This window comes from Leiobunum rupestre, chromosome 2, assembly GCF_980474605.1.
Source record: "Leiobunum rupestre chromosome 2, qqLeiRupe1.1.hap1, whole genome shotgun sequence".
NCBI classification, from domain to species: domain Eukaryota; kingdom Metazoa; phylum Arthropoda; class Arachnida; order Opiliones; family Sclerosomatidae; genus Leiobunum; species Leiobunum rupestre.
The window spans coordinates 34,223,730-34,248,660 of record NC_143385.1 but is presented as its reverse complement, the minus strand read 5'-3'; the positions used below and the strand labels follow the sequence as shown (position 1 = coordinate 34,248,660).

At 36.6% G+C, this 24,931-nt stretch overlaps 1 long non-coding RNA gene across 2 annotated transcripts; it reads left to right on the top strand.

The window, feature by feature from the left end:
• The first annotated feature begins 4,958 nt into the window (after positions 1 to 4,958).
• On the top strand, positions 4,959 to 6,973 carry LOC149957406 (uncharacterized). 2 transcript variants are annotated; one of them, XR_016478213.1, is made up of 4 exons: positions 4,959 to 4,978; positions 6,111 to 6,254; positions 6,713 to 6,829; positions 6,900 to 6,973. It is a non-coding gene; the product is annotated as an uncharacterized LOC149957406 (long non-coding RNA). The 2 variants fall into 2 exon arrangements; XR_016478214.1 differs by lacking the exon at positions 4,959 to 4,978 and having other exon boundaries at positions 6,130 to 6,290.
• Positions 6,974 to 24,931: the final 17,958 nt, after the last annotated feature.

The following is a 24,931-nucleotide window of genomic DNA, read 5'->3' as shown; positions in this document are numbered from 1 at the left end:
ATTTTGCAAAATATTTTCAATACAAGTCAAAAAATTTGGAAAGTCCGATTTCTCAAGCTTAAAAATTTATATTTTTAAAGTAGCTTGAGAAATCGTATTTTCCAAATTATATAATAAAAAAATTGGATAATTTTCCACTCGTATAATGGAATGGAATGGAATGAAATGACCTTTTTGCAACATTTACGATATTAGAGTTTTAAATAAGTTTGCTTAAAATTAGAGGCCTAATACTAAGTATTTCTTGCGATTTTAGATGGCGGAAAGTTAAGAAATATATTGTGATGATTTGAGGGATTTGAAATCTATAATAACATCAGCATTACCAGCACTACTTTCGATAGAGAACGCTGTTCAGAGAATATCTATTTGGTTAAAGGAAATGGGAGTTGAAACTTAAGAAGACTAAACATTAATAAAAGACGAAAACTACTGAACTTCGCAAAAGCCAATGTTGGCAAAAACCAGACTAGAAAAAGTGATGACCAGCCGTGTCACGTGACAGCTTCAACTTCTACGTTTAACTGACAAGGAGACGACCCGAGGTGTAACACACCGATTTTGTTCAAACTCGGGGGTTTGGTAGACCTTCATGTAACTTGAAACACCCTAAAGGGAAATGTCTCCATAGGCAACCGTTTTGCCATGTCAACCAAAAATGTTTTTGACAACACAAAATGGAAATTTTCCCCTAGAAAATAGCATGGGGATCTGATCAATATTAAGGGTACCCACTGTAAAAAAATTTAATTTTTGAAAATGCTAAAAATTGAAAATATAAATAAGAAAGTAATGAAAAAGTTCGAAGTTGATTAAAATCTTTACAGGGGTACCTTTACATTTGGTCAGATTCCCATGTTATATTCAATAGGAAAATTTCCATTTGGTATTGTCAAAAACATTTTTGGTTGCCATGGCAAAACGGTTGCCTATGGAGACATTTTCCTTTAGGGTGTTTGAAGTTACATGAAGGTCTACCAAACCCCCGAGTTTGAACAAAATCGGTGCGTTACATCTCGGGTCGTCTCCTTGTTAGTAGTTATAAATAAGTTCAGGGAGAACAAGTTAAGAACCTTGATCTTCCTTGTCAGGGCTATACTATCTTTTAAAGTGGTTAAGATATTCTAGTTTTTCCTTGGTTTTAAGTTTTTCAATTGCGACGGTTTTAACTTGTCAGAATATATTTAAGTATTATACAGGGTGTTTTAGAAGTCAGTACAGTAACTTTGAGGTGTTACAGGGTTTGAGTAAAGATGTCACGATCCTCCGCGACGAATAGGAAAAGCGCTAGAGAGCGTTAAAGTTTGGCCTAAAAACGCCTAAATGTAAGCTTCCAACGAACATAAGAACCCAAATAGAAAATCTGTTTTAAAGCGGTGGTAGGAAATTTAATACAACAAAAAACACCAAATTGTCGAGTGCGAAACAGTTTTATTTTTTAAAGCAAATGTTCAAAATATCGTCCTCCAGCTCCTAATTATTATTATTGAGTGGGGTGGCAAGCCAAAACACTTCGACCTAAGGTCCATTGTGCATCCCCAAACTGGGCGACTTAAATAAGTCCTATTGCTGACACAAAGCTTAAAATCTGCCTGGCCGTGATGTTAGAGACGTCATACGTCTCCAACCGATGCATACCCAAATGCTCAAACCTCTGAGCTGCATAGTAATCGCAGCTACAGAGTACATGTGAGGCAGTATCCTCCTCAGCTAGACAAGCTCTGCAAATCGGGTCATCACTGACCAAAATGAGAGTTAAATGTCTGTTCAGATGGCAGTGGCCTATAAGTAGGCCAATAACAATCCTAATACTAGCCCTAGAGATCGAGAGTAATTCTCTGGCTCTCTCCCTAGAAGGGCCAAGAGTAAACTCTTTGGCCAGCCTTTGACCCTCAATCTCAGACCATTGTCTGAGTTGACGATCTGACATAAACTTGGAGATCAAGCCGCGCACAAGTCCCCGGGAGATGGGGAGAGCAGGTTCTGGTCCAATGAACCCAGCCCTCACACCCTCCTTAGCCAAGGCGTCGGCCCTTTTGTTCCCAAGATGCCCCTTATGCCCAGGTACTCAACAAAGTTGAACTTTATTGTGCAACCCAAGAGCACAGAGGAAATCTAAGCAATTAAGAACCAGTTTAGAAGGAATACTATACTGGCTGAGAGCTCTAAGAGCGGCCTGGCTATCCGAATAAATCTGGATAACCTTCCCATGTTACCCCTGATGTAAACCGTAAGCAACACAGGAGCAAATGGCAAAAATTTCCGCCTGGAATACACTAGCGTGTATCCCTAGGCTTTCCTAAAAGCCAAAATTATTAGTAAGGCAATACATCCCCACACCAGTGCCATTAGACCCATCAGTGAACCAGACGATCTCTCCTCGGGTACCGAGGGTCGAGTTACTCCACTCCGCACGGCTAGGGAAGTTGACCTCAAAAGGTTTACTAAATTGAAATTTAGTAACCATCATATCAGAACCCATTGTCATAATCGGCATCTGATTGGAAATATCCCGATAAAGCTTGGTGTGGCTATGCTCCCAATTATTAGCCTTCCACCAGCCATTTTAATTAAGCCTATAGGCACCTAAAAAGACAGCTTCCTCAATAAAAAGGTGGAGAGGAAGCATATTCAGGAGAATTTCCAGAGAAGCGCTTGGGGCTGTTCACATGGCTCCTGTAATGTCGACACAAGCCAGCCTTTTTAGAGTGCGCAGATTAAACTGCACAGTCGTTAAAGTAAATCTTGGCCACCAGACCACAGCTGCATAAGACAGGATAGGTCTGATGATCATGGTGTAAAGCCAGTACACAGCTCTGGGGCTTAGGCCCCAGGTCTTGCTAACTGTACTTCTAGTACTCTAAAATAACATTTTGTCCTTCTTGACTATATGGTCAAAGTGTGGCTTCCATGTTAGCTTGCTATCCAGGATGACCCCGAGGTACTTCACCTCGGTGCTCTCCACTGGGTCCTTTCCAAATAAGGAAATACCCTCGAACACGTCTTTTATCCTTTTACGAGTAAAAGGAACCAGCTCCTAAACAAAGTCGGCAACGACGAAGAAGGGATGTACGTACGGAATGAAACACTCCAGGTGTGGTACGAGTCTTTTCCGAAGCTGCGTGAATTCTTGCTACCAAATCCACTCTCGTCTCCACTTCGTTTAGGAGCTTGAGAACGAAATTTTGAACATTTGCTTTAAAAAATAAAACTGTTTCGCACTCGACAATTTGGTGTTTTTTGTTGTAGTAAAATTTCTTACGACCCCTTTAAAACCGGTTTTCTATCTGGGTTCTTATGTTCGTTGGAAGCTTTCATTTAGGCGTTTTTAGGCCAAACTTTAACGCTCTCTAGCGCTTTTCCTATTCGTCGCGGAGGATCGCGACAAAGACAGTCATACATCTTTACTCAAACCCTAAAAACCTCAAAGTTACTGTACTGACTTCAGAAACACCCTGTATGTCTTACACCAAATAGAATATCGCATAAACTAATAAAAATATAAATTTATAAGTTAAATTTAGTAACCATGGCAATTAATTATAAAATAAATAAATAAATAAAAGCACGACGGATACTTTATGGTTTAAAATTTCATATTTCTTTAATTGAACGAGCTTTTGGGTTCGAAACCCCTTGTTAAGTGAAGTGACTCGGTTGCGATTTAAAACCGACGAACTCGAAAGCTCGCTAATTTGAATAAATATGAAATTTTAAACCATGAAGTATCCGTCGTGCTTTTATTTATTTATTCTATAAAAATTTTTTATTTTACTAATTTTTTTTTTTTAAATAGCAAAGCTCGAAACCTACCTTAAATCCGACTTAGTTAGATAACTTCACCATACACACTAGTATATTTAAAAAAAAAGACGAAAGCCAGCTTAACACAACAAAAACAATAACTGACCAAAAAGAGCGTTGTGAAGCTGCCAAAGTGATAAAAGCAGAGATTTTGAAAGTTTGCCCAAGACCTGTTTGTAGTCAACTAAGAGAAGTAGCGAAAAGGTTCGATTAACTATTCCCACGAGTAATTCGGGATGAAATTGACGGGGAAGTTTTGGGAACTGGTTATGAAAGATGTGCATACCAACTAAAAACAAAATCTTTAAATCTCTCTAGAGATTCAGACAACGAAATACCGAAGATAACGAATTCTAAAACTTGTAAATACGTTTTCAGACTATCTATTACACAAACTGAAGAAACTGGAGAGCTTAATTCAGAAACGGCCATGAACGCTAAGAAACATCTGAAAGAATTAAGCAACGAAAAAGATCCAAATATAGATACCGTCAAAATAAACAAGCTGAATTATTCACTTTGCAAAGACAAGACTTCGATTCCCAAATGCATGAAGAAACTTTTAAAAATAACTGGCCTTTTATTTTTGAAACCTACGCTTTTAATATGCATACTTCTTTGCTTTTGAAAAAATATACCTTGCACTGTTTTCGTCGTTTTTTAAGTCTCCGGGGTAAGAAAATACTGGATTTTTTCTGCATTTGCAACGCCTAAACAAAACAAAATCAAAAAGTATAAGAAAAAAGTACCAAAAAAAAAGGGTGTAACTAAACCAAACTTAAGAAAACACCAAAACCAGGAAAATTCAACATTCGGTGCATTTGCATATTACGATCCTACTGCTGACGTTTCCAATCAAACATCTCTTGCAACTATTATGTTTTGTATTATTGGACATTTCAAAGAAAATCCTGCTGTTATCTTTCCAAGTTTAGATAAGTGTAAAATGGTTTTTGTACAATTTGTAGATTGTAACTCTATGGTTATTTCTTTAGCCTGGTACAGCTGTGAGTGACGTAGAGAAAAAATTGGAAGGATTATGTCATCCGTGCCTCGTTGTAGCAGGTTAGTGTTTAAAATATTCAGAGTCGTGCACAGTGAGGGGGGTCAAAATCCCCAGGACCCAGTAGGACAAGGCCGAAGGAGGATGGATTAAAGGGTTTAATGAAAATCGGTAAGGATGTTTTTAGTTTTTCTTGGAAAGGAGGAGGAGTGAGGGGTAATGGTTAATTCCACGACAGATTTTACCACCTTGGGCGCCGTATATTTTTTAATAACCCTGAAAATTTGTCCCTGGGGTTATTTTGGTCGAACAAAACGATTCGGAATTTTTTGCGAAGATTTGTCCATTAGTTTGTTAGTTACGTCAGAGTCATTTTTTGTGAATTTCCTTGACCTCTTATATTGAGGGAGCGATTTCTCAGCAAAATATTAATCTAAAAATGCATACGGGTATCATTTTAAAGGTAAAAAGGTGCGTAAAAATATAAATTACCCATTGTGAACCCGCATTTAGAGTTAAGAACAGAAAAACGTACGCTCATTTTTATCTTTAAAATAATACCCGTACGCATTTTTAAAATAATGTTTGGCTGAGAAAACGCTCCCATAATATTAGAAGTGTTTTCACAAAAATGACCCTGGCGTAACTAGCAAATTACTGGACGGATCTTCACGAAAATTTCGGAATCGTGTTTTTCGACTAAAATAACCCCAGGAACAAGTTTGCAGGGTTACCTAAAAATAAAGGGTGCCCAAAGAGGTAAAATCTATCGTGGAATTACCCCCCCCCCACCCCGGGGGAAGGGGGAGTAGCCCTCTGTTCGCCTCTTGATTTCCAGTCTTTAGTTGTAGAAATGATTTAAAAGCGATCCTCAGTGGGGTTTTGCGTGTTTTATTTTCGTGTATGGTGTAATACTAAATAATACACGCGCCAACTATTTCCAAATACTTATCTCAATCATGAAATTTTTAATTGGCAGCGAGCATTCACTGTTAGTGTATCAGTTTGTCCCGGGTGCCCAATGTTAAGGCATGGCGATCGTCTTTGTGAAAGAGCTTCACGAAAAATCTGACTCAGACGAACTTTCTCCATGAAATATGATAGCATTGGGTTCAGAATCTTCGATTTCGCATATTCTTTGGTGCTAAAATTCAATCTTGTCTTGTTAAGATATGTTTAAGAACACTCTGAATTTATATTGTTAATTATATCCGACTCGACACTGAAAGGCGGACTTTTTAAAAATCTATCGTTTAAACTCAAAATGTTAGAGAAATAAATAATTTTAATATCTTTCTTATAGGTAACCTTTCGAACGCAAAGTTATTGATGTTAACTTTAGATTGTCATGTTGTCAATGACCACATAAATGGCTTGGATTTGATTGAAGCACTTAGTTCTCTATTTTCTTTGTACTATATGGCAAACATCGAATACCCAGAAGAGTGTAAAGCTTAATTTTAATATCTCACATTTTTCGAAGGTGATGACTCTAACTTTTATTTAATATATTTAATATTTAGATAAATTTTCTCTTTCGGATAATGTGTATTTATTCATAGTGTAATTTACTCATTTACTTGAAAATCGACATTAAAAGTATAGCAAACATACAGTAGTTCCCGTTTCAGTTGATTAGGAAAACTACTGTCGAAAAGAAAAACGCCGATATCGCAGTGTATACCCGGTGTATGTTATTTGGGAGGGAGCAGTGCGGCAAGAACAAATTTTACAGCCATAAACAAACAACTTAAAAACCACTTTAACTATTTATTTCAAGTAAAAACCTCTAAATTAAGAATTCTAGTACTATTTTATGTCAAATCACCTTTAGTTCAGTATTAACGGTTTTTGTAGAAGTATCAATTTAATAAGTGTTATTTATTATGATCTTTCCGAATTAAGATACGCAGCAGTAATAAATCCAAGGGAAAGGAAGGGGTTTATAAAGCCTCCATCGACAAACCCAAAAGTCCTCTCATTAATAAATAGAATAGCAAGTTTTGACTGGTCCAATATGAGGTGAGATTTCTTAAAAAGCTCACCTGTTTTTCTTAACAAGATACTGTTTGTTGACATTATTTCTTTACAGTGGTGTGAACGGTGATGAAGATTAAAAAAAATGGTCATATTGCACAACATTTTGTAATTTGTTTCAACCAGGCTTTAAAGAAAGGTCTACAGTTCAATTTAAAATAAAACATTTTGCTTTATAGAGTTTATAAGAGTTCATATTTTTCGTATTCTCATTGAAATTAAATTTTGCGATGTTCATTTACATTTAATTTTTCCTAGCGTAATTACGCTATATAAACAGTGGGAATAATGGTTCTAAAATAAATCAGACTGTTTTTAAAACAACAACCAACGGTACATTAACCGTAGTGACACTGCTAAAATGTCTTTAATAAACTGTTAAAAAAACTCTTAACGCTTTTCGAAACGTATAATCGTCACTTAAAACAACGCAAGTGTCTGTTTATAAAACAGTAACTAACGCTATATAAACAGTGGGCATAATGGTTCCAAAATACACCAGACTGTTTTTAAAACGGCAACCAACGGTACATTTACCGTAGTGACACTGCTAAAAGTCTGTCAATAAACCGCTTAAAACCGCTTTTAACGCTTTTCGAAAAGTATAATCGTCATTCAAAAAATCGCAAATGACTGTTTATAAAACAGTAACTCACGCTATATAAACAGTGGGCATCATGGGTAAACAAACATCAATGAACTGTTTAAGAAACAGTTACTAAACCGTTTACCGACTGTAAGATCATCTGCAAAAACTGCAGTCATCTGACTGCTTTAAAAATCGCAAATATCGATAAAAATTGTTAAAACATTGTATTTGTTTTAACAGTATCCTGTTAGCCCGAATACAGCTACTGTAATTTTAATAAAACGGTAAGTGCTGCTATTTTAACTGCGTTGTTCCGCTGTTTAATTATTTTATCAATAACGCCGATAAAATATACGATTTTGAAGCCACGAAGTTATGGTTTAGCGGCATTCATTTTCGGTAAAGTTTCTCATTCATGCGCAATGCTGAGCATGCGCTACGGAAAGTTCGTTTTGGGGGTCTTTACTAAAGAACGTAAGTAAGTGATAACTTGTTGTTGGGTAATCCAGAAAAAATCTTTTTTTTATAAGAGTCACATGTTAAGACTGGCAACTATGGGCCCGGTACAGAGACGTTTCTAAATATCGCAAAATAGGGATGCATCGCTAAATTAACAGAAAGAAGCATGGTTTCAGAAAATCGTGAACTTCGCTCCAAATTGATGTGACGGGAAACAGCAGGAAAGCGTTCTGTTTATTTTGCGAGAGGTCTACGGCAGTCGCTAGCCGCCGAAAACCACGCAAAAATTATGGCAAATTACAGTACGAGAAGAGCTTGGGAAAAAATTAAGAATTAAACGCTTCTTACCTACTTTAATAAGATAAATAATACAACACGAAAGGTCAGCATCTTTTAAATTATTACAATTTGAGTTTCTGGCTTTCCGAAAATGTTTTTGTCAAATTATTTTCAGAGCGAAGGTCTAACCACAATCACGATTTACGAAACACTAAAACAAGCCAGCCACTCTTAGCAACTTTACAGGTAAGAATAAATTATAAAAGGGAATCTTATTCTTTACTACTTTGCGTGTATTATAAGCCTTTGTTTTTTATAGATCCTTATTTGCTGGTAGTGTATGCAGTGGGTTTTTAACTAACAAGTCAGTAATGACATTGTGAATTGGAGAGAATGAAACCTGGGCATAGATAAGGAGATTATAGACCTCTAGTATGGATAAGCAGAATTATAGATACTTATCAATAACTCTTTTCCATAATCGCCGTTTTTATAAATCCCAAATTATGAAGCCCTCTAACTTCGCTTTCCTTTTTTTTACGAATATTATCCGTATTAACTTAGCCTCTCTCACCTACTTCATTTTATGGATACCTTCACTTACCTATATCTCATTTTACGGATATCTTATGTGTATTAGAAAAAATAACGATACAAATATTCTACTAAATCATTTTTATTACACTTTATTACATGGTTTTTTATAATAGGTTCTAAAATATTATTAATTATTGAGATTCTTCTTTTAAAATGGAAATGATTAATTAAGGAATAGTTTTTTCGATTTTCTACATCGAGGAAAAATAAAGTTACAGGAAGATCAACGAAATTTACGTGACGCCGAGGAAACAATTTTTAGAAGACATCGCCAAAACTATTACTGTGGCAAATTTACAATTGGGAAACAGTCTCCCGTGTTCCCGAAACGGTTAGTCGTCCGCCCCCCATTCCTGGAAGTAGTATAAAACTAAATATGAACGCTTTTATTTCCAAGATGGCCACCAAGATGGCCGCCAAAACAACCCCCCACCCCCCCAAAATATTTTCAAAAATCGAAAAACATATTTTTGTTTTCAATCTCAAATTTCACCTTGAAGATGATCTTTGACCTCGACGCCTGACACCTGTCCACAACCACTAAGCCTTGGTCTATCAAATCAACAAGTTTGGTCACGATCGGACAAGGTCGAACCGAGATATCGGCGGTAATATGTGACCCCACCAAATACTTATGTTAATTTACTTTTGGTGTCATTTTTTTTTTTCGTTTTTTCGCCGTTTAAAATGCTAATTAGTTATTTGCGAGATGGGGAAACGAATTCGCGACCTTCGCTTTATACCCTTGGTGGTTTTGGCCCCACCCAAAATACTTTAAACAGCTAATAAACGTGTCTAAACTTACAATAATAACTATTTCTATAAATAATAATTGTTTTTACATTTAAAAGTCAAAGGATATGTGTAAGCGTAAGACGTCTCAAAAATCGAGCTCTTTAAAGGTTAAAAAAATGAAGTTATTTAAGGGGAAACCAGAAATTAAATGCAAATCGCCTAACGATAATCCTTGTTATTATAATGAGCGATGTCGCAAACACGCTTTTAATTTCTTTGATAATTTAAACTTTAGTGTTAAATGCTGGATTTGTCAAGAACAATGTATTGACAAGACAATTTTTAAACAACACTTAATGGATCACTTATCGAGTAGTTATAAAAATCAAATTCGTATTGATGTTTGCGATTGTCTTCATTCAAAGAAACCAGAATATACAACCAAAGAAGAAATATTAGACGATCAAATTATTGATTATTTGAACGAGTTTAACGTAAAACATCAAGAATGGTTAAACGAGTTTGTTAATGGTACTGGAACTCCAAAGAAAATTCAACGTAAAAAAAAGACAACTGGTATTAAGTCCGAAGAAACTTTAAATTCAACAATGAAATCAAATATTGTATTTCCACCGGACTTTTTCATGCCATCTGATGAGCAGATGGAAGCTATTATTTTTTTTCAAGAATATTGTAAAAATAATCAAATTTTAACTCTTAATCAAGTTGAAACACCCATTGAGGTTTTGGAAAATCTTGAACAAACTTGTCAAATGATTGAAAATATGTAAATAAAGCTGATTTTCTAATATATTGTGATTATTTTTCCTACGTAAAAATAGATATTTTAACTCTTTCATGTTAAGGTTTAGCGTGGTAGATCGGTAGCGTTGCAGGACGTTATTTAAACAGTCTCAAGTTCAAATCCCAATCCTTTCGATCTATCACGCTAAATCTTTTATTAGTATAAAACGAGATGTCGCCCAACTGAAACTGTCATTATAAAGATGTCAAGTTTCGTAGTATTTCTACCTTCGAACGCATCACCCGATATTTACCCGGAAAATACACCTTCTAGCTTTAAAGTTCAATTAGCAAAACCTTTAAATTTTAATAATGAAAAATGGTCTTGCTCATTAGCAGAAATAATTCTTCCTGAAACTTATTCGAATATAACAAATGAGTATTCGCATTTCCAAGTAGGGCACGTGTCAGATGTTATTTCACCCGAAGAAAATCAATGGGATTATATTAAAATTGAAATTCCACCAAAACGTTACGAGGGTGATCTAGATCGAAATAAGAATAATATTCCAACATCTCTTCAAAATAATATACTCAACGAGTTTGCTAAAACTATTGAGGCCAATCAAGTACTTAAAGGAAAAATACATATGAATACGATAAAAGTTGACGAAAACGAAGACAGTTCAAAATTAAAAATACAGTAACAAAAAGATGTGCAAGTAAGAATACCTCAAGCATCGCCCCTAGCATCTGTTCTGGAATTTCGAGAAAATGATTTTGTCGACAGTGATTATCTTTCTAATTATCGCTTTGATTCTGTCTACTTGCCAAACCGATAGCCGGTATAGTACATAAGGTATATGGTTCTAAAAACTTGTCGATAAATACATTATTAAGTGCCCCGGAAAGAGAAATACCACCATAATTACTGATATCAATTTCAATTAGTTCTTTATATAAGATGCGAAATTTCTGCATAGCTAAGCGTAATAAATTACAATCTAAAAGACAATACGCTCTGGATTCTGATTTAATACAATAGACCGGTTCGAGCTGTTTGTGTGAATACCATTTTCTAAATTCTCGGTATTCAAATTCTTTCATTTTATGGGGTTCAAAGTATTTTTCGTCCGGAATTTTACCTGAATAGTTCAAAGTGTCTTTCGTCCAAAAAATATATGGAAAATATCCTTTAGATTGAGGCAAAGAAAACATTTTAGGAAAATGTCTTAGCGGAGCACTAACATAGTTCAAAGAATCTACAAATCGAATGTCTACACTTTTAATATAAATAGTGAGTATCTTGGCTCCATCGTAAATAACCTCGGGAATGACATGATTAATTAATTTAGAAATAATAAACATTCCGTCGAAAGATCTTAGATTATGGGCCATTACGATGAGGTTGGTAAATTTCGACCTAATTGTTTTTCGCTTTCGTTTCCCATCCGTAAGTAAAACAGTTTCATGTTGAAACAAAAAATTGAGAAAGTTATTTACACAATATTGTCCTTCAAAAACCGTGGTTTCCACAGGCTGATTTAAAATTTCACTTTGGGCCACTAAGAGAATGGGTTTATGCACATTATTCTCAATTATGGTTTCAATATCGAAATATACATAGGATCTTGGATTCTTTTTAAATGTCGACTGTTTAACATAATGTTGGTTTGGAGGATGATCAATTTTACAAGAGTTGCAAGCTGTTTCACATTTGTGAGTTTTTGAAGTTTCAAATTGAACACAGCATTTTTCGCATCTGTGGAAAAGCTTGCAAGTTTCATTTTTTAGGTGAAAACTATAACATTCCCCTTGTTTTAAATATCTATTGCAAAGTTTACATCGAATTAAAGGAATTTCTAAAATTTCGTGGAATTCTCGACCTAAACACCTTTTACATTTAATATTTCTAGTGTCAAAGCAGGGGTGTTTGTTTCTATGTGTGGTGGAATAAAATTTTTTTTCGCAATCTAAACATGAAGCTACACCGCCCCAAATGGAATGTAGATTTTTAGCTAAATGAACGTGCGTGCCAATTTTTACAAGTAGAATTTTGTGTTCGGCAGGGGAAAAACCCTTGAAATAAATTTGAAAATTTTCCGTGGCGTTAAATATTATTATCTGATACTTTGGGGCTAAATATGATTGAAATTTGGCTATATCACCAATTTCTACAGCGCCTCGAGCAATTCCTACATCATCGTGTAATTTCTTAGCGGCTTTAGTTTGCAATTTACTACGAAAGTATGTTAAGGTTCGATATTCTTTAAGAACACTTGTTAATGGAAGTTTTTTCTTTTTGTACTCGGCAATTTCACAGAGCTTTATTCCGACCACAAGAGCTCTCGCCACGCACAAATTGTCTACGTTGTTGATATAGTAAAAATTGGTTTTAGTTTTCAAAAAAGCATCAAGATCGATAATATCTCTGTTTTTTAGAGCTAAAAATTTTTTTCCCATTTTCTGTGGGGATTTCAAAAGAATTATACTAAATTTAATTTCTCCATCTAGTAAGAAATCTTTTTTTGATTGAGCAACGCGAGCTATATGGTTAAATATTCGAGAAACAGTTAACTGATCAATTTTAATAAATTTAATGTTAATTGGATGTTCTAAATTTTCCGATTGAATTGCAAATCTGAGGAAATCGAAACCGGGTGCTTCTTGTCTTACGTATTTGATAATTTTAAACAGAATCTTTTCAAATACTGTAAAAAATAAATGTGTGGGGATTTCGTTTAAGTCTATTAGATCTAGGTCAATATCCAATTGTTTACATTTCCACTTTTTTGAATTTCTAGGGCTTAATTTTTTAATTTTATAAAACTTTTTATAATTAAAACTGTTTAACGATGAAAAGTCTAATTGAGAGTCCGAATCGTATTCGTCGGAGTCTTCCATGTTCTAATTTCGTTTCCAGGTCTAAAATATTATTCTTATTACTATTACGAATAATTAATTAATGAGTTTAACTTGCCTTCGTGGGTGGAACAACAATTTTTCCTTCCGTCTGCTCAATTAATTTTTTCAGCCTGTTTGTTGAGTTTATGATTCGAATAACATCCATGGATTGGGTGTTAGCTAAGAATTTCACCCTCTTATAATCACCCTTCCAGAGTTCATCTTGGGGAAGATGTTTGATGTTTTTATATGAATATATCTGGATATCTAGATATAATCCCTTGTCGCTCGCTTTTTTTCTCGGAGTTTTAGTTTCGTAAGACACTCCCCCTTTCTTGACTTTCACTGATTGTTCGATTCCAACTTGTTCGATGTTTGACATGCGACGAACCTCTTGAATATAGTCCCCATCCGATTCGTCCGACTCTATTAACATCTCCTGTTCAGGACTATCGAAAACTGAAACTACCTGACTCTCGGAGATTTGACTATTACTTGTGGAAGCCATTTTAGCCTGTTATGATTCAATAGAAAATTTTGCCCTTTTATACCAAATGTATTTTTCATTAATTTTTTTCAAAATATAAAACCTTGAATATTAAAGTGATTAATACTACAAGAATAGAACCTAGTTATAATTTATCAGTATTTCAACGGTATTTAAAATTGTTTGTGAATAACAATTTAAATATGTAGACATGTAAAAAAATATAAAATTATTAATTATTTTTTTGAAGGACTTTATATTTAATTTTCGTGACAAAAAAGACAACGCCCTAAGAGTTTTAATATTATTTTTGCTTTAAAAATCGATTATGGATGTAAGAATTTTGGTAATTACAGGGTTAGATGTTTTAAAATTCTATGGGAAGAAATATATTTCTGCGAGGTATAAAATTTAAACGAATGGATAAAATTATATTTCTGCAGGGTGTATTTGCTAAAAAATTGTCTTTTGACTTGATTTTAAAACAGGTTAAAATCAGGATGTAAAAATTAAATATTCTGAAATCTTTCTTATAAAAGCGTGATTTTCAACGTATTCCTTTTATAAACCATGGGCTCTCGCGAAGTTTTGACTGTTTCTGGTAAGATTACTCATCCTCTCGCTATTAACTCTTTTTCACTAAAATATTTAGCTTTACGTAAAGTTAGGAATTATAACCTTTTTAAAATTAACGATATTTCAATTAGAGTTGAAAATTACTGTATGAGAACTGTCTTTCTTGAGTGTAAAGCATTAATAGAGCCCTTTAAAAAAATTGTTTTTGCCTGTCCCTTTATAAAAAATTCTTTCAAATTATCGCCAGCTGTTTTCGCTTCGGTTTTTTCTATAAGAATCAATAACAATTCTTGTCTATTTGACGTTCATTCTGTTAATTTTGTCTGTCCCCACGAGGCTTTTGAGTTTGACGGCTTATTGTTCCACACTCAATCCTCTCTTGAAGGCTGGTTTTCTTACGAAATTTTACGCCTAATTGGAAAACATATGCGCCTATATAAAAATTTAAATTAGATCCCATGGTTCCGTCAACATAAAAATCGTAGGAGCCTTCAACGTGATCTTTTGATACTCTTTCAATTACAACAAGTTTCCTTTTTTCGAAAAAAACATTTATCTATTACAACTGACTTTCGCCTAACGAGATATAACATCCGTTTAGAATTAGGCATGATCGTTCTATTTTTTATTAATGATTTGGATCGACAAGAAGTTAAAATAGTTACAACTTTAGAGTAAGGAATACTAATTTTAAAAAAATAATTACAATAATTAAAATAAATATTTTTATTTAGTTGCAAATTATCTCGACCAAATTCGAATTTAAACGATCGTCGGCAACTTTTCCAACTGCGACTCAAGGTATTTACAATAATTTATTCATTTTTTTAAAAAACTAAAACAATTTATTTTTTGAAATAGGACTCAAACCTTATAAAATTTTAATTTTTTTATTTAAAGACTTTTTGTGTTTTTATTTTTTAATTTGTTTATTTTGGTGAAAGGTTTTAATTTTTAAAATGTTTTATATTTTTTATTTTAAATGTTTTTATTTTATAAAGTTTAAGTGTTTTTTAAATATGTTTTCCAAATCAACTAGCTTTATTAATTTAATTCAGGCGGTGGAGTTTGTTTTTAATATTTCATAATCTACTTTTTCTTTTTTAACTAGCTTTATTAATTTAATGTTGGGATTGGTGTAAAGTTCTTTTTTTCTCTATATTAAATTTTGTTTTCATCTTTTTTATCCAACGCATTTTCAAGAAATTTTATTAGTACGTTTTGTACTAGATTTAATGTTTTTCTATTATTATTATTATCTTTTTTGTTTCTTCATCTCTTGCGCTATCTTTTTTGTTTCTTCATCTCTTGCGCTATATAACCTTGAGCCTATCGCACATATCAAACGACCCATTGATTATTTATTATTCTTTCTGGTTTTTTTTCGGTTCTTTTTCATGTATTCTATGTACTTTTTTATACTAATATCTGTTAAACTTTAATGTTTTATGTTTGTTTTTGTAATTGATTAGTATATTAACTGAAAAATGTACATTTTGTACTAGGTTGTTTTTTAAAAATTGAATATAATTGTTTTTATTAATTTATAAAAACATGTTTAAGAAGGATAGTGATAATTAGTTAACCTTCGTTGTATTAAAAATTAATAATTATTCCCAAAGACAATATTTTTAAATTTTTTAAATAAAAGTCGGGCTTAAACTATAAAATCTCAATGTAAAGGATTTTACCAGGAGAAATCTAAACTCAAGATGTCTGGTGAATTACATCTAAAGCCTGTACTTTCTTTGCCGCGATCTTTAAAATTGTTTCTCTTCGAGTAGTAAGAATGTTTATTCTTTGTAATACTCGTCAAATTTCGCGATGGAATCACAAGAATTTAAAGTCTGAACTTCATATGTTAGATCAAATTCAGCATGTTGGCATTGAACAACATTCGATCTGTTTTAATTCAGACATTCTCGAACTGTATACTTCCGAAGCGATTAAGACCAAAACCAGTGTTTTTATTCGTGCGATGTTAGAGCAACAAAAAGGATTCTTGTGGTAAATATTTTTTAGATATATTCGTTTTTAATAGGTTAATTTATTTATATTCATAAATTCTAGCCTGAATTTCCAACCCGACATCTCGTTTTGTACCGAAGAGGCAAAATATCTTCTACGAATTGATGTAATTATAATTATTTTTAATTATACACTTAAAATATTTTTAACATTTGTGTTTTTATATTTTTCAGCCTTCAAATTATTTATACAACCTTCTTTAATTCTTTATTATTTAATTTTGTTAGCTTTTAGTTTTATTGTTAGTGTTTCATATGTTGTTAAGTGTATAAAAAATATATTGAAATATCATAGTTATTAAATATTACAATAACTAATTGTGTTTTTTTGATTACTTAAACTAGCATTGTTTTTAAAATAATAAAATATTTGCGAAAAATGAAAACTTATTTATATTAGTTTAATTATTTAAAAGTATTTTGGGTGGGGCCAAAACCGCCAAGGGTATAAAGCGAAGGTCGCGAATTCGTTTCCCGATCTCGCAAATAACTAATTAGCATTTTAAACGGCGAAAAAACGAAAAAAAAAAATGACACCAAAAGTAAATTAACATAAGTATTTGGTGGGGTCACATATTACCGCCGATATCTCGGTTCGACCTTGTCCGATCGTGACCAAACTTGTTGATTTGATAGACCAAGGCTTAGTGGTTGTGGACAGGTGTCAGGCGTCGAGGTCAAAGATCATCTTCAAGGTGAAATTTGAGATTGAAAACAAAATATGTTTTTCGATTTTTCCAAGGACAAAAATTTTTGTTTTTGAAAATATTTTGGGGGGGGGTGGGGGGTTGTTTAGGCGGCCATCTTGGCGGCCATCTTGGAAATAAAAGCGTTCATATTTAGTTTTATACTACTCCTGGATCTCACCAGCGTGATTAACACATTTTACGCAGTCCACAAAGTTCGTATAAAAAATCCTAGATGGTGAGATCTTTGGGGGTCGGCTTGCATAACGGGAAACCGACAGCGAAGGACTTCAACATCTCCGCTGAATATCGCATCGGGCCTGGTTGGGCGTCCTACGCCTCCTGCAGCTTGGCGTACTCGCAATCAGGAAATGAGACGTGGGATTGAATAGGGTTAGACCCCATCACCCAATTTGCCAGCAGACCATTGCACCAAAGCACATAGTCATGAGTCATATTTATAGCCCGGAGTACCCGGTAAGATTGAAACCACACCACCGGAGGTCTGTCATCATTATGCCCTACGCCAGCGTCCACAGACCCGGACAGGCGGCAAAACCAGCATGGGTAGCAGAACCCCACTACTGATGGTTGCGCCCTCGACGCAAGCCACTCAACCCAGCAGAAGGTGCAGCAATGGGTCGACCAGCCCCCACTTCGCACACAGCAGTGGGAATAAGAGCGGATGCTCTGGCAACGCCAGCCGACACCCTACCTAGAAAGGTATAGAAGCCAAGCCCTTTGGAAGAAGCGCCTAAAGGGGAACGGCGGGCACTCAGCAGCCTGCATAACCCGGCACAGCTGGCACCAGATATCACGGTGGAACCCCAAAAGGCCGGGAGATGGGTCCGCCGTGCCCTCATACGGAGGCCCGCAGCCCCACAGCAGGCAACCCAATCCACCGAGACGGCCAGTTTGCTCGGCCCCTCTCCGTTAGCCTGGGCCAAAGCCCAGTTACCAGCCCACATCGGACCGAAGTCGGAGGTGGAGATAGGACCATTTGAACGGAGCTAACATGTCCCAGTGCGCCACCGCCAGTGCTGGGTTACAAGAGCCGGACCCCGACTCCCCGGTAAAGCCACCAGTTATTGCACACTCCGACCCCTCGTGGGCCGGTCAAAGCACATAGTCATCGCCTTATGGCCGATGAAGAAGAACCCCGCCTGGGCCAGCTCAAGACAGTCCATATACTCGGCCGGGAATTTTTTAAAGCTCGCCTCGCTTCGCCAGAGTATTCATTTCATATTTAGACTAAGTTAAAAAATTTATCCAACACCTTCGTAAATTAGCGATCGAATGATTCCTCTCAAACTAGAAAATCCCCTGGAAAATCCCTACCCCTAGAGAGACAGAACCCCCACCACCCATGAACAAAGGAATACCTCAAACCGTGAGAAAGTTGAAAAAGAGAGATTCCCGCAGCCTCAAAATTTATTATCCAATTGTACAAAAATGTCTAGACTCTAGTCGTTTCTTTCCCCCCCCCTCAAGAGTGTCGACTACCTCTTTTATAAAACAGTTTATTACGGTTTTCTAGGCAGTCGAGGAATAAGGTGACTGATTAGTTTCTACAATATCCTCATCAGCTATAAAATGACTTACGTTATCGCAATCCTCGCCTAATAGGCCATAAGTTCCCCCTCGAAAGCGAAACATTTAACCGAATCTTTGTAAGTCGTATAATAAACCCACCGCGCGAGCTAAGGCTCTACCATCTACGATATTAACCGCAACGTCTTTCGCCCGTTCTAGGACGGGAATAGTGGTCGGAATTGTTTATTCATTATCCAGAAATTTATTTAAAAAACGTTGGTAAAAAGAATATCATTTTAACTTATTTAATTATGTTTTTTACGCAACAAAGATTTATTTGAATAAAAGTGGTATTTATTTAAATAATTGTTTGTTTTATTTAAATAATAGGCTTATTCACTTTCGATTATTTAAACATTTTACAATTTTTATTCATTTATTGGTTATTTAAATAAATATTATTTAAATATCGCCCGAGCTTATTTTATTCATGGATAAAAATTAATCGAATGCCGAGCACTAGACGGGAACATTCGCTGTATTCTCGTCATTTACGAATTTACATAAGCGATAATTTTCTATTTTTCAGTAACGGGACGTCGTTAGCCATCTAACCCTTGACGACCCCCTCGCTGGAGAATCACAAAACATTATCACTGTGCCCAGTGTAGAAGAAACCCGCTTTCGCTAGCTCCTTCACGTTTAAGAACCTACACGGAAATCCTCTGAAACTAGCGAATCTATTTTTCTAAAAATGCATCGTTAACGGAAGCTGTGTAAAACGCTGTCTATTACTTTCATCCGCGACCGATCGAATGATCCTTTGAACTGTGGCGAGAGTTAATTCCTCTCTCTTTCTCGCTTAGGGGTTAACGACCTCCTAAAAAGAGTATTTTTCCCACGGCCCCCGAATTCTTCAGGAGGAAAAATAATGGGGGATGAGTTTTCGGAGGACGTAGCATTTCTCCTCTCCCTTAAAGTAAACGAAGGCGGAGTCCTCAGTTAAGGCCTTGAGCCGGTGTTCTAGCTCAATGTAGGGGGTATCTCCATGGTTCCACTGGTAACCGTTGATGTGGGTAAAGACTCATAGTTTTTTTGGGTTACGTGATGAGAGAGACCGCTTCCGTGGTATGAATAAACTTTTAACTAATGGAAATTCACCAACGGTTGCGACGGCAACTTCTTTGATAACCGGTTCGTATTTCGCGCCAAGTAAGAATTCGAAATCGACCACTACCAGCTCTCCTTCCATGATTCCGGTTTCTGCTAGGTGATATTCCCTTTGACTCAAGTTAGGTTAAATCCGCTTCTTAAATAGGGTCTCGTGAACCTATCAGCGAAGGAGATCAAACTCCTCCCCCTATAGCGATGTTCCAGATAGAGCACGCAGTATTGTCCACACATCTTGCTTCCCACGGCCTGCAGACGACGTCTATTGTAGGATATCTTCGAGGAATTTTTGAACAGGAACCTTTTTAGCAAGGGAAAGGGTCACTGAACGACCCGCCGAGTCAAAGTATCCGGCCCTCCTGAAAGCGTCTAGGTAAATGGCCACCCACTCAGCGATATGTGGTTTCCGTAAACAGATGGTAATATTCACGCGCGAATTGATTCTGGGAAAACTTGGGTTGAAGAGGCTTGCTCGGAACGGGGTCCGAATCAACGTAAAGAGATATATAACGCGCGCAAGCCGTATGCGATACTAAGCCGATAATAACGCGTTGAGGGAGCGGTCCCAGCCAAATATTATCGAGGCTCGTGTTCGAAACCCCGGCGAGCAAAACGTGACTTTTCACTTTAGTTCTGGTAAAGGGGTATTTCGCGGTGGCGTTTAAGAGAGCGCTTTCTTGAGCTAAAATGATTTGAGGACTTATCTTACATTTCCATATTTCGAAAGTAGCGTCTGTTATGGAGATCTTAAAATTAGCAACGCTTAACGCGGTGTCTCCCATAAGGACGAAGGCGGTTTTACTCCTAGAAAGTCGAACTTTAATTTCCACGCTGCTTCGAAGGTATTTCGGAATGTTGAAAAGGGGTGGCGTTTATCGCCCCGACTAAGGACATTTCTTTATAATCTTTAACCGCCGCTTGACGAATCTTGCTCTCCGGGTTCTTTGGCGTAAAGACAGGAAGTCAGATGAGATTTTTTCGCTTCCCCCGAATATAGGCCCGATAGGAATAGCGACTAGCCAAAGGGGTTTTTAAATTATCGTTGAAGTAAATTTCAATTTGATCTAAGAGACTATTTATCAAATTATTACAAGTTGATAATTAACGTCAGGGTCTAAATTAGCCCCGTTCTCCCGCGTAACTATACATTTCACGTGAAGGAGACTCATCGCGAGATCTGTATACTCGGGACATTTGGGGATACAAAATTCGATTTGCGAATCATATCTTACCGTAGAAATCGGTCGGTAGAAAGTCGGAGTCACGCTTTCCACGATAGTTTGCACGGGGGTGACCGAGAACAGGTTCAATTACGATTTCAAGGCTTCTACTTTGTATTTATTTCTTTTAGTTGAGGGAAAAAATATCGCGAACGTGTTTCGTGCGCTTCTGTCGAGCTAATGCCCCGTTTCTTCTTTAAACGCTCCTTTTTCTAGTTTTCCTCCTGGTATTGGTTTTTCGTTCTGCTGGGTTTAGTTCTCTTTTGCTTTTCCGCCCCGAACCGCTTTGTCCAGTTATCCCTTCTAGAGCTTCACCGAAACATTTTCTCGCTTATGATTTAATATTCTCCCCCGCTACAGCGTCATTGAGGATTTTACTTCCGACCACCCACGATTGTTTTCCTATTTACGTCGCCCATCTAACTAAAATAGGGGAAGCCCACCGTGACCGTGTCCTTTCTGTTAAGCGGCTCCTTGAAAGAAATTAGAACCCCCAGTTTGTGCTTGATTGAGGTATTAGTTCTTAAACGGACATGAACCCCGCGCAATTAGAACATCTGGCTTAGGCATCTTGTTTCAAAGATATAGTTTAACCTTCAGATACCCGAAGGCAAATGGCGCCAGTTCCCCCTGAGGGTTCATAATATGTACTTGGACCGTATCGAAATACCGCTTAGACACTCACGTAATGAGGCACGTCGTATATTTTTCCGACGTAATCCCCGAAAGAACCTTCTACGGGGACAATCCTAACCAGAGGGACGAGAGTGTCACCCACCATTTGGTCTTCGACGATATTCGTGTAAACTTAAAGTTGAGAGAGGATTTGACCGCCTATTAGAGCAAATCTAACGCCTCGATAACCCTTTTGCAAAGATTGAGTTTCAGGATCGAAGCCCAAAGTCATGGCTAGGCTATAGTTAAATTGCACAAGTACGTCGTGGCGATAAGGGGTTATACGGACTTGCCGCGTGATTTCGTTATTATGGGGAGACGTCTTCATATCTTTTTTTCATTTCGTTGATAAACTTAATTAAGTGTTCGATGGAGGAATAGTATCCTATCGGGATATTTTAAATATATGGAGACCCTTCGTGCGTTCTCGAATGAGGTTCGCATTTCGCGATTTGAGCTTCAACGGAAAGAGTTTTTCCACCTTTAGAAATATCGATAGGAATAGTTTCATCAGTCTTTTTCCTTCCGGGTGACAATTTTAAGCGATGTACCTCCGCTAGGTTGATCGGCTGGAAGCGGCTCGCGGAGTGGCTCTTTATTAGTCTCCGGTTCCAATTCTTCGGTTACACTCATTTGACTTGGGACGGGTTACACCCGACCGTGGGGATTTCAACGAAAATCAAGAAAAAAATTGTGTTTGACCCTCGAGAACGTCGAAGAAGGCACAAGTATAACTAATTTCAGCGAGCCCGCATTCCCAAGATCCTTCCAATTCCACCGGTTTCAGTAAAGCCGAAATATATGAGGCCATTGTATTGTCCGCGTATATCCGCATACTAGCATTTGAAGGTTATGTTATATCGGGGGATAACCTACGAAACTGACAAAGTACTCGATCTGGTTTTTCCGTTTACGTGACTTGAGAATTTTATCGATCTTGTAAAGGAGAGGTTTTTCGGCTAATTGGAGTTCTTCCTCGTAGTTCCTTCTTTTTATCTGCTCGCCCGTTAGATCTTCGATCGTGTAAATGGGCGGGTCTAAATTCTCTAGACGCGTGATTTTAAAGACTTCTTTAGACCAATTACCAGGGTAGGATTTAACGAAGACCCCTTTGTATTTACTAATTCGGCAAAACTCGCCGATTTTAAATTTAGGTAGACGTCGACTTTTCACTGGGATCTGTTTATATATAGTTTTAAATACTTTCAGGATATTGTTCGGTTTGACGTCTAGGGGGGCCATTTGATAGTCAAGTGGTGTGTCGTTTTATAGCTTCGAATTAAATCGGGGAGAACGTCAAGTATCTATAAGTGTTATTAGCCGTGAAATATTTATACATTTTCGACTTAAACGTACGATTTAGTCTCTCGACCATACAAGCTTTAATGGCATCGTTTTCGCTAGAAAATAATTTAACTTTTTTACTTTTAAGAAAATCCGTATATTTTTCCCCCGTATACTCCCCCCTTTATCGGTTTGAACTTTAAGAGGGGTGCGGTCAGCGAAAATTTTCTCAGTCGCCGTGATTACATCTTTGGATTTCTTACTTTTTAAAGCGACAGCCCAGGCGCGTCGGAAGAATGTATCGATAAACACGAGTAGGTAATTTTATCCCTAATTGTGTTCGGCAATGTCCCTCATTCTCGAACTTCTCTTGATAATCCCCTTCGATAAGGTCCGGGTTTTTAATTCGAGTGGTGTCCGAACGACCACGGCTTTGATAGGCTTCCTTGAAAATGTAAATTTTTTCCTCACTCGGGAGATGGTTTTCTTGAAGGATCCCGTAGGCGTATACAGCGAGTCGAACTCATTCCAACCGATAGGGGTCGGCATTCTTTTTCTATTTATAGCCCCGAGGCTGTATCTCACGAGCGTGGCGATGTCCGAGACGGGAAAACGCGTCTTGTCTATAGACAATTCGCCTTCCGTCGGCCAAGAAATTCTATCGCCTTAACTAATCAGACAATTAACTAACTCCTTAGCATTTCTTTTCTAGTTTTTGGATTCGTCGTTATATCCCTAATGTTCTGATATCGGTGAAAAATCTGCTCGAATAATTTAACTTTATCCCTAATATCGAGATTGGAATGTAGTACCTCGATCGGTACTATAACCTTCAGGGCATTGTTGTCTATAAGGATATACCCGTGGGGGCGTTTGGTATTGTCGAGATAGGCCTCGAAAGCGAATCGGTAAATGGGGCTTCTAAGTTAACGGAATAATATCCCGGGTTGAAGTTGGTCGCGAGGGTTCTTAAACAAGATGATGTAGTTCGCGTTAATTGAACAATCGCGCGCCCTTTATTTTCGGGAAATTTTTCTGGGTGATAAACACGAAGCTAATATTGCGATGGTGAACGCCTTTAGTGGAGAAACCCCGATTTGACCATTGTTATCGTTCATCAAATCATCGGTGATCAGGAGAACGTGTTCGCCTTCTTCCCCCGCTATAATCAATGAAATTCGGGACTCCTTCCCGGAACACAACGCAGTCTTTTAAAGTCTCGTTAAGTTTTTACCATTCGCTGTAATGCCAATATATTTTTGTCGGCGGGGGAGGGGGGAATTATTTCATCCCGATATTTTGTAATACGCGTCATTAAAACGGACTTTCCACTGCCACTCGGTCCGCTCCGAAGGGCGGAGAAAGGACTTAACAGGGGTAACATGATTTAAGAAATGAGGGAGGTAAGTTAAACTACGTTGATATTAAAAACAAAACAATTCTTTCGGTTAAAATATAAAAAGAATATAGCGGTCTTCTTTACTTAATATCGGTGCTGCCATGGCTTATACCTGAATATATCGATATGTTTTCATGCTGATTCTGAACTAGTCAATTTTTTTAATTATATTTTTTTATAAATTATTATGTAAAAATAATTCACTCTTTATACCCGAATGGTAATGTTTCGAAAAACTGTATCATGATATAAAATGCGTTCCCCCAAAGCCTAGACGCGCGTAGAGTCTCATTCTAGCAAAAGCCGTGGTGTAGCAAGCTTAAAACTACATTACCGTGGGCTAAAGCGGGATCAATTTCCTTCGAGAAAGCATTCTACTCCATCCTCCATGATTATCTTTTCAATACTCTTCTCGCTTTCGGTTTCCTTTCTGAATTATCTGGCCCTATGCTATGCTTTACTGCAATTCGTCCTTTCACATCAAAATAAATAACTCGCTCACCCCATCTGTTAAATTTAATCGTGGCATCCGCCAAGGCTGTCCACTATCTATTATCGATTGCTTTTGAACCTCTAAAGCTCAGTTCACACTATACAATTAATTGGGCCACTTAAATGTATACAATTAATTGTAAGCAAGAATATTGTATAGTGTGAACAGAAATATTGTAACAATGGTTCCAACTATTTCTGTTCACACTATGCAATTTTCTTGATTACAAT